Source organism: Armigeres subalbatus, chromosome 2, assembly GCF_024139115.2.
Source record: "Armigeres subalbatus isolate Guangzhou_Male chromosome 2, GZ_Asu_2, whole genome shotgun sequence".
Taxonomy (NCBI): domain Eukaryota; kingdom Metazoa; phylum Arthropoda; class Insecta; order Diptera; family Culicidae; genus Armigeres; species Armigeres subalbatus.
In genome coordinates, this window is record NC_085140.1 from 48,995,286 (window position 1) to 49,008,269 (window position 12,984).

At 41.8% G+C, this 12,984-nt stretch overlaps 1 protein-coding gene across 2 annotated transcripts in view; it reads right to left on the bottom strand.

Annotated features, from left to right (window-relative positions):
- LOC134218552 (uncharacterized) overlaps window positions 1–12,984 on the bottom strand; it is a 508,615-nt gene that overhangs the window by 166,870 nt on the left and 328,761 nt on the right. The window lies entirely within an intron of this gene.

Sequence of the window (12,984 nt, forward strand, 5' to 3'; positions counted from 1 at the left end):
TTTAATTCCTTCAGGTGTTTGCTCGTTAATGTTTTGTGAAAATCCCTCGGAAATACCTTTATAAAATACTTTGCAGATTTCTACAGATATTCTTCTGATTTTGTTTGGGAATTTCTTTAGAAACTTGGTAAAGAATTCTTTCGGAAATCTCTTTGAATTTTATTTCAGTTGTTTTTTTTTAAGAAACTTAAGAAAACTTCTTAAGGAAATGTTCAGGAAATATGTTTGAGATTTTTTTCAGGAAATCCTTCAGAACTTCTTACGAAAACTCCTTCAGGAAATGTATTGATGCAAAAATATGAGATTGCTGAGTACATGACGTTAGGCATAAGGACGTTAGACATAATATCTTCTTTATGTCGTGTGCTGTTTTTGGGGCATTTTATGCTTAACATCTTTTCTTTCTCTGCTTTAACACAATATTTATTACAATAAATAATCTAATCGTAATCTAAATTAGGTATTAAGCCTATTGGAGCATATTTTGGCAGAATAGTTTCAATGGTTACAGTACCACTAGCGTTCTATTGCTGCTTTACTGTAAAAACCTTCGGAAAATGCTCCGGATTTTTTTTTTAAATTCCTTAGGATTTATTAGGAACTCATTCAGAAGTATCTTGAAGAAAACTTTAGAAAACACCTGGAGGAGTTTTTCCGGATATTTTGCTTTTAGGAATTCTTTGGAAATACTTCGAGAATACCTTTAGAAACTCCTTTGAAAAATCCATTCGGGAATCCTTCGGCAATTCTTTCAAGAATTCCTTTAGCAAAAATCCTTCACAAATCACTCTACACTTTTTTTTTGAAAACCCATTCAGGTTCCCTTTCGGGAATTTCTTAAAGAAACCATACGAAAAATCGTCCGGAAATTAGTTTTAAAATTCCTCAGGGAATTCTTTTTGGTTTTTATCTTGGAAATAATTAAGAAAATTGCTAATCATTCTTATGGATACTCTTCTAGTGACTTCTTTAAATAATTCCTTGGAAAACTTATCCCGAAATTCCTTCGGAAGTGCCTGCAGGAATTGCTTTGAAAAAATCGTAACTAATTTAGTATTTTTTTAATATATTCCTAAAGAATTTCCGAGGAAATATTTACAAAGCAATCCCTAATTGATTTCCCGAATAAATTCCTAGATTTCACCAAAAATAGCTTCGGAAATTCTCCAGGAATTCTTTAGAAGATGGCAAAACGTTTTTTGCAGAACAACGATCGATTAACGTTCACTACATTTTCAATAGATTTGATTGGTATATTTATTCAATTAGGTACTTTTAAGGATTTTTTTCATCTTTTGAGAGAATTTAACTCACCGGGTATTGAAATTTCCCTGATTATGTCAGGAATTTCCTGATAATTCCAGGTATTTTCCAGGTGGGGAAAAATTCCCTAATAATTCCAGGTTTTCCAGTTTCAGTTTCCAGTTTCTCCAGGTAGTAGACACCCTGATGTATAGATGATAAGTGAGAGACTTGTTCTTTCGCATTAGGATTCAATCCCTGGTCATTAGCGAATAGTATCCGTTCACAAAAGTTTATAATTATCTTTCTAAAATAAATATCATTTTCTAGGCGGTTGTTTGGAAGTTTAACATCGACATGTTGAAGGTCAGCTTGGTGGTGTTACTATACACGAGGCTGATAGTTGGATTAATTGGGCAGAATAAGTTATTTAAATTACTGCTGGAATCTATGATGTGTCTTGAGAGATCAACATGATAACACTAGGTACCAACTTATATTAACATTGAAACGATACATTTTATTGACTTTAATATAATTGTTGAACTGGCACGGCAAATGCTGGGTAAAGCGTACCATTGGTACTTCGCGTACCTGAAGGAATAAAATAGACCCCATCTCGCGGTCCTTAGCCTCTTACCCAGCAACTCCTATCCCTACCTCCCCGCGGTGCTGGCCGGGATACTAGCAACCTTAGGGAAGATCGGGTAACCAACCCCGGTGGGAACTATGGTCGTATGCTGACAGGGAAGGGGGGTTTGCTCCTCTCCGGAGGTGCAAATCTTATTGAGCGTCTGTTCTCCATGTCAGGATCGGCTCACAACAGCGTCTGTTCTCCATGTTAGGGGCGGCTGATCATCGTCCGAGTGCCAGCGAGGGACTCTAAGTGAAACTGTGCACCATGGTCCACCGGAAATAAGGAGGAATGGTCCTCCGGAAATTTAGGGGTTTGGTGTCAGGCCCTGCAAGCCAGCCTTTAAAAATCATAAGCAACGAACAATCAACAAGAGAGTACGGACCGGAACCATCGGCGAAGACCACTGCGACGAAAAGGGACTAGCGATTGGAAACTCGGTTCGTGGAACTGCAAATCTCTCAACTTCATCGGGAGCACACGCATACTCGCCGATGTGCTCAAGGACCGTGGATTCGGCATCGTAGCGCTGCAGGAGGTTTGTTGGAAGGGATCAATGGTGCGAACGTTTAGAGGTAATCATACCATCTACCAGAGCTGCGGCAACACACACGAGCTGGGAACAGCTTTCATAGTGATGGGCGATATGCAAAGGCGCGTGATCGGGTGGTGGCCGATCAATGAAAGAATGTGCAGGCTGAGGATCAAAGGCCGGTTCTTCAACTTCAGCATAATCAACGTCCATAGCCCACACTCCGGAAGCACTGATGATGATAAGGACGCATTCTACGCGCAGCTGGAACGTGAGTACGACAGCTGCCCAAGCCACGACGTCAAAATCATCATAGGAGATTTGAACGCTCAGGTTGGCCAAGAGGAGGAGTTTAGACCGACTATTGGAAAGTTCAGCGCTCACCGGCTGACGAACGAAAACGGCCTACGACTAATTGATTTCGCCGCCTCCAAGAATATGGCCATTCGTAGCACCTACTTCCAACACAGCCTCCCGTATCGGTACACCTGGAGATCACCACTGCAGACAGAATCACAAATCGACCACGTTCTGATTGATGGACGGCACTTCTCCGACATTATCGACGTCAGGACATATCGTGGCGCTAACATCGACTCTGACCACTATCTGGTGATGGTTAAACTGCGCCCAAAACTATCCGTCATCAACAATGTTCGGTACCGACGACCGCCGCGGTACGACCTAGAGCGACTGAAGCAACCTGATGTCGCCACTGCATACGCGCAGCATCTCGAGGCAGCGTTGCCGGAAGAGGGGGAGCTCGATGGGGCCCCTCTTGAGGACTGCTGGAGTACAGTTAAAGCAGCCATTAACGACGCAGCTAAGAACAACGTCGGGTATATGGGTCGAAGTCGACGGAACGATTGGTTCGACGAAGAGTGCAGACAGATTCTGGAGGAGAAGGACGCAGCGCGGGCGGTCGCGCTGCAGCAAGGTACCCGGCAGAACGTGGAACGTTATAGACGGAAGCGGAGACAGCAGACCCGCCTTTTTCAGGAGAAGAAACGCCGCCTGGAAGAAGCGGAGTGCGAGGAGATGGAACAGCTGTGCCGTTCTCAAGAAACACGCAAGTTCTACCAGAAGCTCAACGCATCCCACAAAGGCTTCGTGCCGCGAGCCGAAATGTGCCGGGATAAGGATGGGAGCATCTTGACGGACGAACGTGTGGTGATCGAAAGGTGGAAGCAGCACTACGAGGAACATCTGAATGGCGCTGAGAGTACAGGCAGTGAAAGTCAAGGCAGCGGAGGAGATGACTACGTCAGTTCAGCGGACGATGGAAGCCAACCAGCCCCCACCTTGAGGGAAGTTAAGGATGCCATTCAACAGCTAAAGACCAACAAAGCAGCTGGTAAGGATGGTATCGGAGCTGAGCTCATCAAGATGGGCCCGGAAAAGCTGGCCACTTGCCTGCACAAACTGATAGTCAGAATCTGGGAAACCGAACAGCTACCGGAGGAGTGGAAGGAAGGGGTTATATGCCCCATCTACAAGAAAGGCGACAAACTGGAGTGTGAGAACTTTCGAGCGATCACCATCCTTAATGCCGCCTACAAAGTGATATCCCAGATCATCTTCCGTCGTCTGTCACCATTAGTGAACGAGTTCGTGGGAAGTTATCAAGCCGGCTTCGTTGACGGCCGCTCGACAACGGACCAGATCTTTACTGTACGGCAAATCCTTCAAAAATGCCGTGAATACCAGGTCCCAACGCACCATCTGTTCGTAGATTTCAAGGCGGCATACGACAGTATAGACCGCGTAGAGCTATGGAAAATTATGGACGAGAACAGCTTCCCTGGGAAGCTTACCAGACTGATCAAAGCAACGGTGGATGGTGTGCAAAACTGTGTGAAGATTTCGGGCGAACACTCCAGTTCGTTCGAATCGCGCCGAGGACTAAGACAAGGTGATGGACTTTCGTGCCTGTTGTTCAACATTGCGCTAGAAGGTGTCATGCGGAGAGCCGGGTGTAACAGCCGGGGTACGATTTTCAACAGATCCAGTCAATTTATTTGCTTCGCGGATGACATGGACATTGTCGGCCGAACATTTGCAAAGGTGGCAGAACTGTACACCCGCCTGAAACGTGAAGCAACAAAAGTTGGACTGGTGGTGAATGCGTCAAAGACAAAGTACATGCTTGTGGGCGGAACCGAGCGCGACAGGGCCCGCCTGGGAAGCAGTGTTACGATAGACGGGGATACCTTCGAGGTGGTCGAGGAATTCGTCTACCTCGGATCCTTGCTAACGGCTGACAACAACGTTAGTCGTGAAATACGAAGGCGCATCATCTGTGGAAATCGGGCCTACTACGGGCTCCAGAAGAAACTGTGGTGTCATGTACAAGACGCTTATAAGACCGGTTGTCCTCTACGGACATGAAACATGGACAATGCTCGAGGAGGACTTGCAAGCACTCGGAGTATTCGAGAGACGGGTGCTTAGGACCATCTTTGGCGGTGTGCAAGAAGACGGTGTGTGGCGGCGAAGAATGAACCATGAGCTCGCCCAACTCTACGGCGAACCCAGTATCCAGAAGGTAGCTAAAGCCGGAAGGGTACGATGGGCAGGACATGTTGCAAGAATGCCGGACAGCAACCCTGCAAAGATGGTGTTCGCTTCCGATCCGGCAGGTACGAGACGGCGTGGAGCGCAGCGAGCGAGATGGGCAGACCAGGTGCAGAACGACTTGGCGAGCGTGGGGCGTATCCGAGGATGGAGAGATGCGGCCGCGAACCGTGCATTGTGGCGTCAAATTGTTGATTCAGTGTTATCTGTTTAGATGTTAACTAAATAAATGAAATGAATAATTGTTGAAAGCCACGATGTTAGAACAAATTTATTTTTGAGCTTTTCATATGCATTCAATGAGCACATCACGACGGTAACAGCTAAAGCTTATGCTCTGTTAGGCTTTGTTAAAAGGAATACAAACGCTTTCCAGGATGTTTACGCGCTCAAATCTATATATTGTGGCGTCGTTCGTAGCCTGCTGGAATACGCTGTAGTTGTTTGGGCACCCTACCACGTCACACAAACCGACCGAATAGAAGCTATCCAACGGAATTTTATCCGATACGCTTTACGTGTGCTGCCCTGGAATGATTTCGCCAACTTACCACCTTATGAAGAAAGATGCCGGCTAATTTCTCTGGAGACATTGGCATCTAGGAGAAAACTTCTACAACGGCTCTATGTTTATGGACTTCTCAACGGGGATGTTGAATGCAGCGCTCTTCTAAGCCAAGTAAACTTTCATGCTCCTCAACGACAAATACGTCAACACTCGCTCCTTTGGCAATCTACCCGTCGCACCAACTATAGCTTTAACGAACCGTGGACTTTGTGCTGCCGTGCATTTAATGAAACCAGTGAAGTGTATGATTTCGGCTTAAGTAAGTCTACATATAAACGAAGGATCCTCCATATAGTATAAGTTTCAATCTGTACAACAATAAGTTGAAGATTAAATAAAATATTCAAATAATATTAAATATTAATCGGTTTTTCAAATGCAACATGTTCAACGTTCATCGTAGTCTTGCGAAAATAACTTAAAAAAAAACTCTGCGTCCTATGCCAGAAGATTTGTTGTTGCTTTTTTATGAGAGAAGAAGGGGAATGTGGGGTTTGAGTAAGTAATCATCAGCGTATGATTATGTATTACCACCTCAGCGTGTCATTCGGTGAGCAACAAGCCATGACTCGGCCTCTTCTGGTCAGACCTCCGTGGCGTGCATACCTTTTCGCTCCAGTCATTTGGAGCTACACAATTATGACATATTTTAAAGCTTAGATTTTTCTACGATATTTCAACACGATTATTAGCACACACGTTTCTAATGAAATTCCTTTCGGCCAGAACTGTTAGGCGCAATTCGGTTCGGCAGAAAATGTCATTTGAACGAAAGCGAAATCCGGGCAAAATTGGGGAAGTGCTATTTGGCTGAAAGTTATTCGGCCGAAAGCCACTAGATCGATTTTTCTGGTCGAATAGGTTATTTGGACGAAAATGTAATTTGTCTGAAATTGTCGTTTGGCAGAAAGCGCCATTTGGCCGAGTAGGTCATTTGGCCGAATTGGTCGTTTGACAAAAAAGAGGAGTGAGAAATGAGAAGTTAGATGTCTAATTTCTTATTTTTCATTTCTCATTTCTTATTGCTAAAAGGAAGAAGTGCGAAGTGCGGAGTGAGGCGTCCTTTTTTACTTCTCATCGAGCACTTCCGATTGTTCATTTCTCAATTATCGTTATAGAGCTTGCTGACGTTTAATCATCTTTCTCTTCCTCAAGCGCACATGAAAGATGATTTTGATTATACGTCAGCAACCCGCTTATTCTTTTCACGATTTTTACATGTACTGTTGTTCAGCGAAACGACATTTATGGTCGGTTTTTCCACAATAATATGGAAATGCTAATATTATCTTCCGAAGCGGGTTTAAAACGAGTGGAAGGGCGATTTTGGCGACAATATAAATCGTACCACTTTCCTTCAGTCAAGCTTCTGTATGGAGAAGAAGGGAAGAGTATCAACGTTTAAAATTATATCTCTCCCCTGGCGAAAGGTAGGTGGATTCGCGGAAAGAGGTTTCTATCTACGAGTACTGGCTCAAAGTTTCTAATATGACATCAGCATCTAATCTAATTGATTTTTTTTTCGCAGAATCTATTTGCTCTTTGCGCTCTTCCCATCATAACCATCTTAATTATGTCGGAGACAAACAAAGCAGAATAAAGGCCAGTTGTTAGTCCACTTTTTTTTTCGGTCAAACGGTATTTACGGCCTAATGAATAACATTTTTAATCAAATTTTACTTTTTGCACAACGAACATTTCGGGCAAATGACCTATTCGGCCATACGACGAGCCAAATGTCAATGAACCATTTCGGTTATATGTTCCTTTCGGCAATATGTCGCTTTCGGCTAAAACAGTTTTTGCCTCAACAACCGTTTCAGCCAAACGTCGATTTCCCGTTTTTATCTCCGGTTTTAAAACTAAAACTTTTGAAAGTATTTTCTATAACTAAGCCTTTGTAATAAAAAAGTAGTACAATGCTAGTGAACTTGATACGAAGTGGACACCCATTTGTGGCTACCAAAAATTTCCGAGAAGTGGAGGAGTCAAGTGATCAAATCGTTTATGAAAGAAGAACATAGGAATGGCGGTAGAATCGAGACTCTTTTAAGGCTGTCAGCGTTTGATTACCGACGACGAATTCATGGTACTTTCAAGAAGATGGAAATCCGGTGAGCTCTTTCTAATTATACTCATATCATGCTCTATCTGGTAAGGGGCGCATGTCGCTGTGGGTTTTTTTTTCGCTGACTTCCAATTTTTGTGAGCTTTATTTATTTCTGGATAGAGCCTGATATATTATTTCAGGGTACTTGTTGAGCAAATAAAAGTAAATTATGTTATGATATTTTTGAGCTTACATTACATAAACATAAGTGTTTGCTTTCATAAACCATATGGCTCATGCTTCATGTTCCAGGAAATTTATTCAATTTTTACTTAGAAATTTCCTTTATCGATCCAATAAATTGTGTGGATCATATTTTAATTAACAACAATTTCATTGTAGACTTATGTGAATCGGTGTTTTGAATAAAATTTTGAATATCGAGTGCTCGCACCATTCCCTAGCAGCACAATTTACGTTTATTTGGTTGCGATAACTCATATATGACCAAATTTGGTCATATATGAGTATCATCAACTGATTTACAACATGTGTGTTGCTCGGGTTGTTGTAGAGGAGATGACGGCTTCGGCGGGTTTTGTTCTGTTGTTGTCAGGGGGTTTTCTATAAACCCCCTGTCAATAATAGAGCGGGGCCTGCCGAGGCCGTCATTTCCCCTACAGCATTAGCGAAGAAAGCACGCTTGTCATTCACAACACATACGTATGAGTCCCGGAAAGGGTAAATGAATGCTGAACGATATTGGTTGATTGATTTGCCACTTACTACAAATACTTGATACATTTACACACATATATTTGCATACGATATTCCTTCATAATCCTACTTATGTATGTTGGTCGTATACTCCGTGTTATCTGGAGCAAAACCGAATTATACCAATTATACCAGTCCGCCAATCGCCAGTCTAACTGAACACAGGCGGGCCGTACGCACATCTTCCTACATTGCATACAGCCAGCGAGTCGGAGCCAATGTCCTCTTCCAGTTTCTCTGCTTAACATCAATTTTGATGCTCTCTTCTGGCATACGCACTACATGTCCAGCCCACTATATTGTGCCGTATTTTGACAGCCTGCCGACGTCTGCATTTTGTACACGTGCTACTCGTGATTCATGCATTATTTACCAAACAGTTAGATTTCGGTGAATATTCACAAAGACCTGAGATTAATTTGAGGTGCGTACGTTGTCTAACTCTTGCACAAGTTGAAAAAAAAATCTAAAAATGAATCGTTACAGTCAAGATATTAAAGTTGTTTTTGCTTGGCTAGGGTATATTGCCCCTCTTCCCCTATAAGTTATAGTCAATGCAAGTGTGTTGGAGATAAGTTGTGTTTTGACGGAGATAATCGAGATTCGGGGAACGATTCCAGGTACGGAAAATATGGAATTGTTGTAAGTAAAGTTGTAATATTTTTATTGTCTTATGGGTTTTCGATTATTTTTTATCGCTTTTGTTTCTTTTCTTCTCTTTTCTTTCTCGTTCCAGAGAGCGAGTAATGGCGCTTGAACCTAGGCTTATATATACACTGATAGACATATAAGTCTTCGTCATGTTTTCGAAGTAATCTGCACTGTAATCATACGACTACTTTTGCCCATTGGTGTATAAGCCAGGGCACTAGACTAAAAACTGTGTCCCATCCAAGGACGTCGAGGACCCAAGGAGTGACTATTAATCATCTTAGCTAAGTCACTCCCAACGATTCAATCAAGCATCACATAATAATGTAAACGGAACCGGTGGTACGAGATGTCCCCATGTCTTATGAAATCAAGTTGAGAATTGATTTTCACAGTTATGCACAGTAGGCCTGGCCACTTTTATGTTTGAACTACATTTACGATGTGCTTCAAACGTAAATAATGACGAGAAAATTGATAGACGTAGTCGAGTCTATCACTTTCCAGGATTCTTTCACGAACTGGCTGTGTATGTGTAGACTAGACTAGACTAGACAACCGTTTCAGCCAAACGTCCAATTCAGCCAAATGGAGCTCGGCTAAAAGACTTCGACATAATGTGTCAATCGGGTAAGTGGCATCTGGCAAAAGGATTTCGGTCAAATGACTCTTCCCCGCAAAAATTACATACAGGCGAACTGGTCATTTACTGAAAATGTCGTAAGACTGAACAGGTCATTTGACCAGAATAGGTCTTTTGGCCCAAAATGTTTATGAGCTGAATTGGTATTTTGGCAGAATACTTTTCTTTTTCTGTGGATAGTCTGTGCGGGTGAGTAAATAAATCAGAAAGTGAAAGTTTGTCTCTTGTCCAGCCGTGTTTCTCCAGTAGAAGCGCGATCTTCAGTAGTTCGAATAGTTTGCAGTAGCCATCGAACAAGTAAGTGCAGTGCGTGTTTTAGTCGTCGGGAAAGATATATAATATCTATCTTGTGTTCGGTGGCTCATGCGCATTAGACCTCTTCATGTTTTCAAAAAGTAACAAAAATTCAACCGGTCAACCCAGAATCACAATTCTTATGCTAAAATAAGCCTCCTGTCAAATTTTTAGCTAATTCGGATAAAATTTCGAGGTGGCTCAAGTCAATTTAGTGTTTTTGGGCTATTTTCAATTTTGAAAACAATCTAACATGAGGTATAAACACCGAAAACTATCGCAACAACCTCTATATAGAAACTTTTGGTGTGCTCTACAAGTCTTGTGAACATTGCGATTCGTTCCGTTCACGTTTTGACCATATTAAAGTGATTTTCGGGTTTTTAAGTGCATAAAAACACTGTTTTCTCTAAAAGTCGTTGTTCTACAAAATTCTTGAATTTATGACACGTTCGGTCGTCCAAAACGCGGATCTCCTCATTTTTCATTTGCCACCGGGCGTGCATATTTTAACTTATAACTCGTCGCGAAACAGCGTATTAGTGTTATTTCCCATCCCATAGATCGCATCGCTTACCTAAGTGAATCCAGATGAATTATCCTTTATCCTATTCCAAGACAATCGTGGAGATGCAGAGGTAAACTCGGTCTCTAGTAGCAACGAGAGTCGGACTAACAATCCTTCCTTTCCTATATGACCGTAAGCACGTGGCCGGCGTCGTTATTGACTTTAAATATTTGAGCTCCCGAAACGTGTACATTGAGAATGGGTAGCTAATCCCAAGCCCCATTCATTGTGTTCTCTGTACAATTTCGCAAGTTCAGTCAATCACGGAGTAGCAACTACGAATTGTGCGATACTTTTCTTTTTCCGTGGATATTCATGATTTTAAAGTCTTTAAAATGAGCTGAATGATTCTTATGTAATCATCGCCGACGTTTCGGTGTATGGTTCACACCTTCTTCAGGACCTATTTATTTAGAAGAAATTATGTTTTATACATAGGTTACGTAATTTAATTTGAAGTCTAACTAGAGACTTACTTAACAAACATTTTCGTTATCGGAAATCCTCGATCTGACGGTTATTGTCAGTAAATGGTATATGCACTAGTGTAAAAGGTACATTAAAAAAAATTGGAAGCGATATGTATGTCTTATGGTTTTCATTAGGTTTGTGAGAATAACGTTGAGAAAATACTGCTTCAAAATGTTCAACCGGTTGGATTGTCTAATAGGTTGACGATTACGGTCGGGGGAGACATTGTTTGTAGTTGGGGTGGAGTCGATGGTTGCAGAGACGGTCGTTACTGTCAGTTAGGAAAAAAGAAAAAACATTAGCAGATGATTTTTGCAATGTACTGTGTGCTTGTTTTGGGCAAGAGTTCTGGTATTCAGCGATTCGCATAAATTCGCAGGTGTTATAAGACTTTTATATCACTTACATCCGTTAACACAAATAATGATTTTGGACTAATCACTGGAAACAAGGCACTCTTCAACAGTCGAGATCTGTTCTGGCCACGTTCTTATGAATATTGGAGGGAAAAGCATGGTTAGTTGGACACCTATACTTAAGAAAGGAGCAGAGAACTCTACGTCATCTCATCGGTGCCACGGGATGTTTTGGAAATGTAAGTGTGGAAACTGTAACGATAGGAATCGTGTTGGTAGAACGTGAAACACATAAAGAACTAAGGCATACAGAATAGGAAAAGAGGCGAGCCTGTGATCGATCCCATAACCTCCTGCTCATAGGCAGATACGATAGCCACTAGACCACCAAGCATGTCTCCGATTTGGGCAACAGTTCTGGTATTGAGAAATCCATGCACATTCTACCTCTACTGCAGCTGCAAGCGTAACTGTTCCATGTTGATATGAAATCCATTTCAATATGGAAAAATTATGCTTCCAATATAATCAATCCTGAAAATAAACAGGACTTGAGCCGGAATATTTATATTATTTTAGAAAATTTCCTCTATTTTTAGGACAAATATTGCTTTTCAATTATCGATTATCGAACATCTTTACAAGCTTCCAGAAGAAGTCACGGGTCACAGAAATTAAAAAAAAATCCATGGTTTCAATAAATTATTTCTAACTACTAGGACAGTGGTTCCCAACCTTTTCTAGATCGCGACCCCCTGTCATGCTGAAATCAAGAACGAACATATATTCAGAAGTTATTTTATTTCACTATCTTATAACATCCTAACATAACATTCATCAGCAGTAATTCTTTGATTCAAGCTAATCTCAAAACCTCTTCAATGTTAAATTAAAATAAAAGTAAAAAAATAAATCTGTTTCTTGCTCTAGTCTTTGTCTGGAGATGTGTTGAAAATCCACTCTCGCATAATTATGTAGAAGTAAATGGTATTAGGATCTACAAAGCTAAGAACGCGACTTTGGAAAAGAAAATTCGCCAAATAATCCACGAGACTCCGGTGGGCTGGACACGTTGTTTGTATGCTGGAAGAACGTCAAGCGAAGATAGTATTTAGTAGAGAACAGGAAGAGGCCGCAGCAGGCTTCGTGGAAGGCCGCGTACACGATGGCCTTTTGCAGTTGAAGAGGACCTGAGGGCGCTCAATGTTCAGGGCCACTAGAAACGATTGGCCCAGGATCGAGTCCAGTGGACAAGGATACTCCAGTCGGCGTAGGTTCATCGAAGAGCTGTAGCCCATCAAGTATCAAGTAGTAATCCACGAGATGGAGAACTATTTCGCATGTCCAAATATTCATTCTAAATTTCATCTGGAATTTTTTTGAACGTGGGTTCAATGTAAAAAAAAGGTCTGCAAACATCCCCTTGAGCCAACTCAGAAAAGTATCAATTAAACTGTTGCTTCAGTGAGTCAAGATGAGCCATGAGTTCCAATACTAGGATTTCATATTACCACCAGGGTCAAGCGATCCAAAGCAAACTTCCAAAAAATCGCATGATTGTCAAATAATCTGTTTTGGGAGCTTAGAATCCCTAGCGGATCCGATTTAGAGTGGTCTTTAATAT